Below are 10,000 nucleotides of genomic sequence, written 5' to 3'. Positions count from 1 at the left end.
GAAGAGAAATGCGTCACAGAGCGTCGTTTCATCGGCGGTTCTGTAGTTTTATACGGTCCTTTACCCGTCCATGGACGTTATCGTGTCGTCTTAATCATCAATCAGCTCGGGTAAATCTGTGAACAGAGCTATGACGGGACGACGTCCGAATACCGATACTCGATCTTGCGCTTGGATTGGAGTTAGTATTCTATGGACAATCGAACGAATTTATAAACCAGGTTAAATAAATCACGTACATACTGGTTTTCAGACGCTGAGTTGTTAAATATGAACAAAAATTTTTATACGATTACCCTGAACGGTGGATCACTTGGCTCGTGGGTCGATGAAGAACGCAGCTAATTGCGCGTCAACGTGTGAACTGCAGGACACATGAACATCGACATTTCGAACGCACATTGCGGTCCACGGATACAATTCCTGGACCACGCCTGGCTGAGGGTCGTTTATATAACTAAAGACTGCTTGCGTTTGCCTTTAGCAGCAAAAGGTTTTCTCTTCATTGTTAAATTTTTTTCGGTACCGCTCGTCGTTCGACTAGATAAAACGAAACTGTTAAACGCCGAAAAGTCGAACGTTTCGGAGCGGGATCCGATGGTCGAACGCGAGAGAGAGAACAACTTGCGAAATTGGCGAAAACGTACGAGCGATGGTTGGACATTTCGTCGGCGTTTGACGCGGAGAATGTTAAATGGAACGTTCGTGTCTCGCCCTCTCTTTGCTAGTGTTCATTTTTTTCACAGGCGACAGAAGAACATTTTCGTATATCTCGCAATTCTTAGTTTTTAGGATCTTCTCGGCGGAATGCGCTTATCTCGGCTTGCGTGAGTCGTGGTTTCTAGTTAAACCCCTAAAAGAGACCATATACGACCGCCCGTGAAAGAGCGCTCCCGAGTCGAAAACACCTAACTACAGAAGGATATTTAGACGAGAGAGAAAATGATTCTTCGCCCTGCGAGAGAATTGTTAGACACCAATTTGAAGGAAGCAAGCCGAGAGTAGAGCGTGTTTACGGCGTTTCTCCGCGCTCCCGACGTTGTCTGAAATGATTGTCGAATTTTTTTTTCGACGGTGCGAAAGTTTATACAACGAGGAGAAAAGTTAAAAATAAACGTGCGACGGAAGCTCTTTCACGGTTAAATTATTACGAGATCGTAGCTTCGCCACGTTTTTTTAACATTTACAAGCGCAGATCGCTTCGTTGTCGTTGATTAGAAGCGGAAGACCGCGCGATCCCAATACGGGTTCCGGTCGTCCAGTCCTCGAAGTGCATAATTGTGCCGGACGGACGTTGAAAAACCCGGACCGATCGAACGATAAACGCTTATTTGGTGATCGTCTTGCGAGAGTCTCCCTTCATTGTTGTTCGTGTGTTAAATTTCTTTTATCGAACAACGGTCGAACGCAAATGAACAATGACATTTACACCGAAGATCGATCTCGAAACGCTTTTGTTCCTCCTTTTGTGCGCTCGTGGTTTCATCGAACGATATATACACGACGAAGGTGTACCACGCACGTTAAAAATGGGATTTTTTTTTCCTTTAACCCTTTATTCTCTGGACCATGATAAGTCACCGATGGTTTACATGGCTGTCTCTGGCATTCTCGCCCTTTTCTTGGGATTTTGCGTCGGAACGCGACAGCAAAAGAAAAAACGTATCGGACGATGCGTCTTTACGGTTTATCGACCGTCGAGTGTATATTCGAACGTAAATATGTTGTAACGGTATATGTATCCTTTAGGGGACAAAAGAAACATGAAACGATCGTGTGCGAGAGCGCGCCGAGGGTAAGAAGAAAAGGTCCGACCTTTATCTCCTCGTTGTCGTAGTCTCTCCTCGTCGTTTGTTTTAACGCGCCCTGGATAGATAAAAAGATATATCCGATTATAATATATACATATATACTCCGACGCGAGTCGAGAACAACCGGACGTCGTCGTCGTCGTTTTTTTTTTTGTCGTTGTCCCGCCTGCCCGAATATGCGGCGTTTTAAGTGCCTTTTTTCTTTTGTCGAACAAAAGAGAGAGGAGACACCGAGCTTTCATTTTGGCTCGTACGTACCTTCGAGTAGTCGACGATATTGTGTTGATCCGAAAAGAGAAAAATAGTTGGTTATCGAACGATACAAGGAAAAAATCGAACGACATAATCCCTGTGCGTCGTTGGTATTAATATACCTTTCGTATTACGTGTCGAAACCCCGAAAAGAGCGTACAGTTTGTGGTATAACTTTGAAAAGAAATAATAAAATTTCGACGACCTCAGAGCAGGCGAGATTACCCGCTGAATTTAAGCATATTAATAAGCGGAGGAAAAGAAACTAACAAGGATTTCCTTAGTAGCGGCGAGCGAACAGGAATGAGCCCAGCACTGAATCCCGCGGTTAACGCCGCTGGGAAATGTAGTGTTCAGGAGGATCCGTTTATCCCGAGACATCGAATCGCGTCCAAGTCCATCTTGAATGGGGCCACTTACCCATAGAGGGTGCCAGGCCCGTAGCGACCGGTACGCGTCTCGGGTGGATCTCTCCTTAGAGTCGGGTTGCTTGAGAGTGCAGCCCTAAGTGGGTGGTAAACTCCATCTAAGGCTAAATATGACCACGAGACCGATAGCGAACAAGTACCGTGAGGGAAAGTTGAAAAGAACTTTGAAGAGAGAGTTCAAGAGTACGTGAAACCGTTCAGGGGTAAACCCGAGAAACCCAAAAGATCGAATGGGGAGATTCATCGTCAACGAAGCTGGCTCCCGTGTTGGTGCGATAGTGCCCCGGATGGTCCCGTTACGGCGGGTTTCCCATCGGCGTGGGCACACCACCCGCGGCGAATGTTCCGGCTATGTAGTCGTGCACTTCTCCCCTAGTAGAACGTCGCGACCCGTTGCGTGTCGGTCTAAGGCCCGAGGCGAAGACTGTCCGTCGCTTTTAGCGTACGATGACAGCCCCTTGGATGCCCGGCCGACTGCGCGACGGTACTCAGACGGTATCGGGCCGCAAAATTCTCGAACGCACTGCGTCCAGGACCGCCGCAAGCTCGTTCCAGTCTAGATACCGGATGTACGGACTTAGCGCCGTAACCGGGCCTGGCGGGCTGTTGGCAGGCGGAGTCCTTGGACTGGCCAAACTTTGAATTACCGGTCGGCGACGCTATTGCTTTGGGTACTCTCGGGACCCGTCTTGAAACACGGACCAAGGAGTCTAACATGTACGCGAGTCATTGGGATTTGATAAACCTAAAGGCGAAATGAAAGTGAAAGTCGTCCGTGAAGTCGACTAAGGGAGGATGGGCCTCGTTACGATTAGGCCTCGCACTCCCGGGGCGTCTCGTTCTCATTGCGAGAAGAGGCGCACCTAGAGCGTACACGTTGGGACCCGAAAGATGGTGAACTATGCCTGGTCAGGACGAAGTCAGGGGAAACCCTGATGGAGGTCCGTAGCGATTCTGACGTGCAAATCGATCGTCGGAACTGGGTATAGGGGCGAAAGACTAATCGAACCATCTAGTAGCTGGTTCCCTCCGAAGTTTCCCTCAGGATAGCTGGCACTCGACTCGAACGCATAACGAGTCTCATCTGGTAAAGCGAATGATTAGAGGCCTTGGGGCCGAAACGACCTCAACCTATTCTCAAACTTTAAATGGGTGAGATCTCTGGCTTGCTTGAATTTTCATGAAGCCACGAGATATAAATTGATAAAATTTTTCTTGGATCAGAGTGCCAAGTGGGCCAATTTTGGTAAGCAGAACTGGCGCTGTGGGATGAACCAAACGCAGAGTTAAGGCGCCTAAGTCGACGCTTATGGGATACCATGAAAGGCGTTGGTTGCTTAAGACAGCAGGACGGTGGCCATGGAAGTCGGAATCCGCTAAGGAGTGTGTAACAACTCACCTGCCGAAGCAACTAGCCCTGAAAATGGATGGCGCTGAAGCGTCGCGCCTATACTCCGCCGTCAACGGCAAGTGCGCAGGAACGGGATTTAGTTCCCGTTCTCCATGAAGCCTTGACGAGTAGGAGGGTCGCGGCGGTGTGCGCAGAAGGGTCTGGGCGTGAGCCTGCCTGGAGCCGCCGTCGGTGCAGATCTTGGTGGTAGTAGCAAATACTCCAGCGAGGACCTGGAGGACTGACGTGGAGAAGGGTTTCGTGTGAACAGCCGTTGCACACGAGTCAGTCGATCCTAAGCCCTAAGAGAAATCTAATGTTGATGAGGTGTCCTAAAATTCACGCTTTTCGAACGCAAATGACAAACATACGTACGCTCGCACGCACGTACGCGCGCAAAAGGCAAAAAATGTTAAAAAGAGAAAAAAATTGCAGTTAAATAACAATTTACGTCGCCGTCGTTTCGTGTTTGTGTCCTAATCCACCGCTCGAACATGATCATTTTTATTGATAAATTGACAAAAACGTTGAACGCTGAAAAAAAATGATCGCGGTTCGGATCGATGGATACTTCACGTTCGACGTGATGCGACGTTGTCGAACGCCTGAAAGCGATTTTTTTTCTATTTTTTGCTTGGTTAAATCTTACAAACTATCGAACGCAAGTCGTGTCGTCGTTGCGTCGCAGATGCGTCGTTGTTTATATAATTTTGCGTGATTTGGGAAGAAACACACCCATCGGGCGAAAGGGAATCCGGTTCCTATTCCGGAACCCGGCAGCGGAACCGCATACCAATCGGGCCCTCGTAAGAGTGTTCGTCGGGGTAACCCAAAATGACCTGGAGACGCCGTCGGGAGATCTGGGAAGAGTTTTCTTTTCTGTATAAGCGTTCGAGTTCCCTGGAAACCTCTAGCAGGGAGATAGGGTTTGGAACGCGAAGAGCACCGCAGTTGCGGCGGTGTCTGGATCTTCCCCTCGGACCTTGAAAATCCAGGAGAGGGCCACGTGGAGGTATCGCGCCGGTTCGTACCCATATCCGCAGCAGGTCTCCAAGGTGAAGAGCCTCTAGTCGATAGATTAATGTAGGTAAGGGAAGTCGGCAAATTGGATCCGTAACTTCGGAATAAGGATTGGCTCTGAGGAGCGGGGCGTGTCGGGCTTGGTCGGGAAGTTGGCCAGGCTGACGTGCCGGGCCTGGGCGAGGTGAACGGTTGGCGACTTCGCGTCGCGTCCCGGAATCCGAGTCGAGGTTCGGGAGTCTGGTGTCTTAAAGCCAGTCTCATGGAAGCCGGTGGCCTAGACTAACCCCGGAGGGGATAGGCCAGCAAAAGGACGTTAGCGCATGCATCAATGCGCGCGTCGGATGGGAAAGACCCACGCTGGTGCAAGGCTCGCGTTTTGGGCACCCATACTGTCTGGGTGATCCCGCCCGGTTGGTGTGTTGCGGGTTACCACCGCCACCTTGGACGACGAGCAGCGGATGTAGGTTTCCGCCGTCTCCTTGGTGCCGCATGGTGTGGTTCTCCGCCGCCGCCGGGTCCCTACGAGGGGGTTCCTCGGAAGTATGCGTCACTCCCGAAGTGAAGACAGTCGAGGGTCGGCTCATCTACGCTTAACCTATTCCGGCCGTGAGTGGGCCCGCCCCCTTGAGGGGCTGTCCAGCTTCGTGCTGGGGGACACGTCTTGCGGTGTAAGGCAAAAGCCCCATACAGGCCTATGGCCCTTAGCCTCTCCCATCCCAGCTACACGTCAAGCCTCCTCGTGGCCCCGCCGGTAACATGCCTGTTACACATACACACACACACACACACACACACACACACACGCACTCACATGCACGCACACTCATATACACATTCACACACAACATATACACACACATACACATACACACATACACACACATCATACATACACATATATACACACATACACACACAACATACATGCACGCATGCACGCATACACAATACACACACATATGCGCATGCACACACATACATACACATATACACACACAGGCATGGCTAATTGACGTGTGGCTGATTTCCTCCAGAACACCTGGGAGGAGCATACCGAATATACAGCTGAAATATTCGGGAATATATGGAATGCTTATCTAATAAAATTTTACCAAACCGGTATATTTACCGTTAACAGAGCAGATCTGTGAATATTATAAAACCAAAATGCGTAGCATTCACTAATATATTAACCGCTATAGCTGTGGGATCACATATACGCTTGTTGACAACTTGGACTGCACCTGGTAATGAATCTTCTTAGTATTTGGATTTGTTTGTACAGATAAATAATCCCTTTTCATTATGGATAGTGACAACCAAACCCCGGCCTCGGACGCGGAGTTACCAGGTCCCGGGAACTCCGTGACGGTCTTGACCGTTAGACAGGGGACCTTAGATGACGATTTGGCTACGAACTTGGCTACGAATATGGATACTGCGCCGGTGAAGATTTATGTACCGTTTGTTAGGGATAAAATGTGTCCAATATGCGTTGAAAAAGGACTAAACTTGTCATTTGATGCGCCTCGAAGACTAGATAATCATAATAAGTTACACCACCTGGAATATCTAATTGTATGGTGTTGCGCCAATTGCGACCGCACCTTCGATAAAGTGCACGGGTGGGAGTGCCACTATAGTAAATGTAAAAGACTAGTATCTCTAGAAGCAATTGAAAAACCTTTTCAATGCGAGGCTTGTCCTATGAGCTTTGAAACCCAGAGAGGGTTATCCACACATGAAAGATTTGAACACCCTAACATTAGAAACATAAAAAGACAAATACAACACACATCACTAGAAGTACGTGAAAGAAGGCAATCTGACCGGCACATTTGGACCCCAGAGGAAACAGAATTATTAAAAGTACTAGATCTCCAGTTTCGAGACTATAGATATCCAAATGTAGAGATAAAAAAATATATTCCACACAAGTCACTCAAACAGATTAGTGACAAACGAAGAGATTTGGAAAGAGCAGCAATAAGGAAACAGAGAAGAATGCCCTCAATTGATGAGTCCGTAGAGGAAGAACAACAACAGCAAATAAATAGTCAATCGGAAGAAGAAGAAGAAATTTTCGAAGATGCATCAGATGATATAAGTATAATTGAAAGTGTACCGGAAAATAATAATAATAGCAGCAACGATGATAACAATAATGTTAATAATAATAATAATGAAAATAATAATAATAGCGAAAGTAATATCACTAGTAGCAATGGAAACAATAGTAACAATAATAACAACAATGATGGATGTGCATGCAATGAGAACGAAAATGATAATGAAAATGAATGGATAATGAGTCTGAAACGAGCTATTGAAAATGAATATGAAATTCCGGACACAAGTAGAAATATATATGAAGAATTAAAAGATATTTGGCTAAATAACAATAGTGATGTAAATAAATTAACAGAAAAAATTGACTATTTTATATCGGAAGTTTTAGTACCGTTTTTGTTGAATAATGGGGAAACAAACAATAATAACAATAATAAACATGACCAAAATAATCGAAATAGAAATGGAAATAAAAATATAAATAGAAATAGAAATAGTAGAAATCGCGCTAAAAATGCTAAAACCAGATGTAACCATATAAAAAGATATAAATACGCCAGGTGCCAGGAACTCTTTAAGGAGTGCCCAAAAAAACTTGCTGATATGGTCATGAATGGTGACTACTCTCTAGTAGAGCCATCGAGACCGCTACCGACAGCGGATGAAGTAGCAGAAGTGTATAAAAAGCTTTGGGAAATAACGGGTCCGAACATGCATGCTACAACTAGGGATAATATCGATGGGCCAGGTTTTTCATTATTAAGAGCATTTCCAGCGATTGTTGAAGACGAAATAGTAAAGAGAATTAAGAAAATAAGTAACAAAACGGCGCCTGGAACAGACAATATTAAAAAGCATCATCTTTTACTTCCGGGTATTACTCAAATATTGACTATGTTATATAATATTATATGTTTCACTAATCATTATCCTAAATCATGGAAGAGCAATAGAACAACGCTTATACCTAAATTGAACCAAGATCTTAGTAAAGCCGAAAATTGGAGGCCAATCACAATCAGTTCAATTTTGAGCAGAATTTTCTCGGCTTTAATCGATATCAGACTTAGAAATGTTATTGACCAAAATGTGCGCCAGAAAGGTTTCAACTCCGAGAATGGTTGTAGACATAATATAATGCTTTTAAATACAGCTATAGCAAACGCCAAACTGAAGAACGGTGGTGTTTTCACAGTACTAGATATATCTAAAGCATTTGATACAATACCTCATTCGGCAATATCACTAAGTCTAAAAGCTAAAGGTATACCCGATAAAATTACGAAATTGATATCTAACATGTACGAAGATGGTGAAACGATAATAAAGGCGAAAGATGATAAGAAAGTTAGGATTAAGATATTACGGGGTGTAAGGCAGGGTGATCCCCTATCGCCTCTACTTTTTAACTTGTGCCTTGAAAACTTACTGAATAAATTAGAATCTGAAACAGAAGGCCTACAAATAAATGACCGAACAAAGGTATCAATTCTTGTATTTGCGGACGATATAGTTCTGATCGCTAAAAACAAGAAAGAGGCACAACAACAATTAAATATAGTCTATGAATATTTGTATAAAATGAGCATGCAGTTATCGATTAAAAAATGTAAAACATTCCAGATAAAAGTGTTAAAAAAGACATGGTGTATTACAGAACCCAATTTAGAAATAGAACAAGCAATTATTCCCAATGCGGAACCAGACGAGATGTTTAAATACTTAGGCGCAAAAATGGGTCCATGGAAAGGAATTCATCGAAATATAGTTGTTCCGGATGTGATACAAATAGTTAAACGAATAAGAAAGTTACAGTTAAAACCACAACAAAAAATTACTCTTTTAACCGATTATATTTTACCGCGATTTGTATATGGCTTACTAGTCTATCCACCATGTGACTCGGTTCTAAAGCTTTTAGATAGTGAATTGCGCCAACAAGTGAAGGAAATTCTACACTTGTCACCATCAACTGCGATGGGTTTCTTCTATACGGCTAAAGCCAGTGGAGGTTTAGGGTTACCTAGATACGAATATATAGTTAAATTGGCAACCCTACGTAATGCAGTTAAAATGAAAGAATCGATTGATCCTGCAACTAATGCTTTACTCGATGAAAAAGCAGATGAAAAACTTAAATTAATAGCGAACTCTCTACGAATTAATTGGCCAGCGAGTCTTGCAGATATTGAAAAAGCAAAAAAGAGACTTCAACACGATAATATTAAGCAATGGAGCTCGTTAAAATGTCAAGGCCAAGGCGTCACCGATTTCGCCAAAGATAGGATCGGAAATTGCTGGCTACAACAGAATGGTTTGTTAAAGCCATCTAGATATATTGACGCCATAAAATTCCGCACAAATACGTATGGTAATAAGACAACATTAGCCCGAGCAAACAAAAACATTGACATTAGGTGCAGGAAATGTCAAAGCCAGCCAGAAACACTAGGACATATCTTGGGCCTATGTATCGCAACAAAATCAAAGCGCATTAAACGTCATGATGACATAAAAAACTTTATTGCCACTAAATTAGCTGCCACACAAGAATATGAGGTTCAAGTCGAACCCCATTTCCAGGTTAAAGGGAATTTCGTTAAGCCTGATCTCGTAATAAAAAACGAGAGAAAGGTGCTCGTTGTCGACGTAACGGTCCGCTTCGAGAATAGGGAATACCTGAAAAAAGCCTGTGAAGAAAAAAAGATTAAATATAAAAATTGTGTGCAATATCTTAAAGAAAAGTATAAAATAAAAGAAGGAGAAGTCTTACCAATCGTAATAGGCAGCAGGGGTGCAATCCCGGACTCTACCTGGCTTCACCTGAAACAAATGAAATTTACAAAAAGTGAAATTAAAACGATATCGCTCATGACATTGCGAAGTTCTATCGAAATTGCTAATGCATTCATAGACTATGATTAATTATATACATACCTGTTATTTATACTTACCTGTTTGTCTATACTTACCTGTTCGTTTATACTTACCTGTTTGTTTATAGTTACCCGTTTGTTTGTGTATAC

General features: G+C 44.1%; 1 non-coding gene and 1 pseudogene across 1 annotated transcript; both read left to right on the top strand.

Annotated features, from left to right (window-relative positions):
* Window positions 1-293: 293 nt before the first annotated feature.
* On the top strand, window positions 294-448 carry LOC143266409 (5.8S ribosomal RNA). Its single transcript, XR_013041399.1, has one exon. It is a non-coding gene; the product is annotated as a 5.8S ribosomal RNA (ribosomal RNA).
* Window positions 449-2,264: 1,816 nt separating this feature from the next.
* The window catches only part of LOC143266408 (large subunit ribosomal RNA), a 9,624-nt pseudogene continuing 1,888 nt past the window's right edge, over window positions 2,265-10,000 (top strand).

The sequence above is a fragment of the Megachile rotundata genome, unplaced genomic scaffold (genome assembly GCF_050947335.1).
Source record: "Megachile rotundata isolate GNS110a unplaced genomic scaffold, iyMegRotu1 scaffold0581, whole genome shotgun sequence".
Classification (NCBI taxonomy): domain Eukaryota; kingdom Metazoa; phylum Arthropoda; class Insecta; order Hymenoptera; family Megachilidae; genus Megachile; species Megachile rotundata.
The sequence above is the reverse complement of the archived record's forward strand: the minus strand, read 5'-3'. Positions and strand labels throughout refer to the sequence as shown.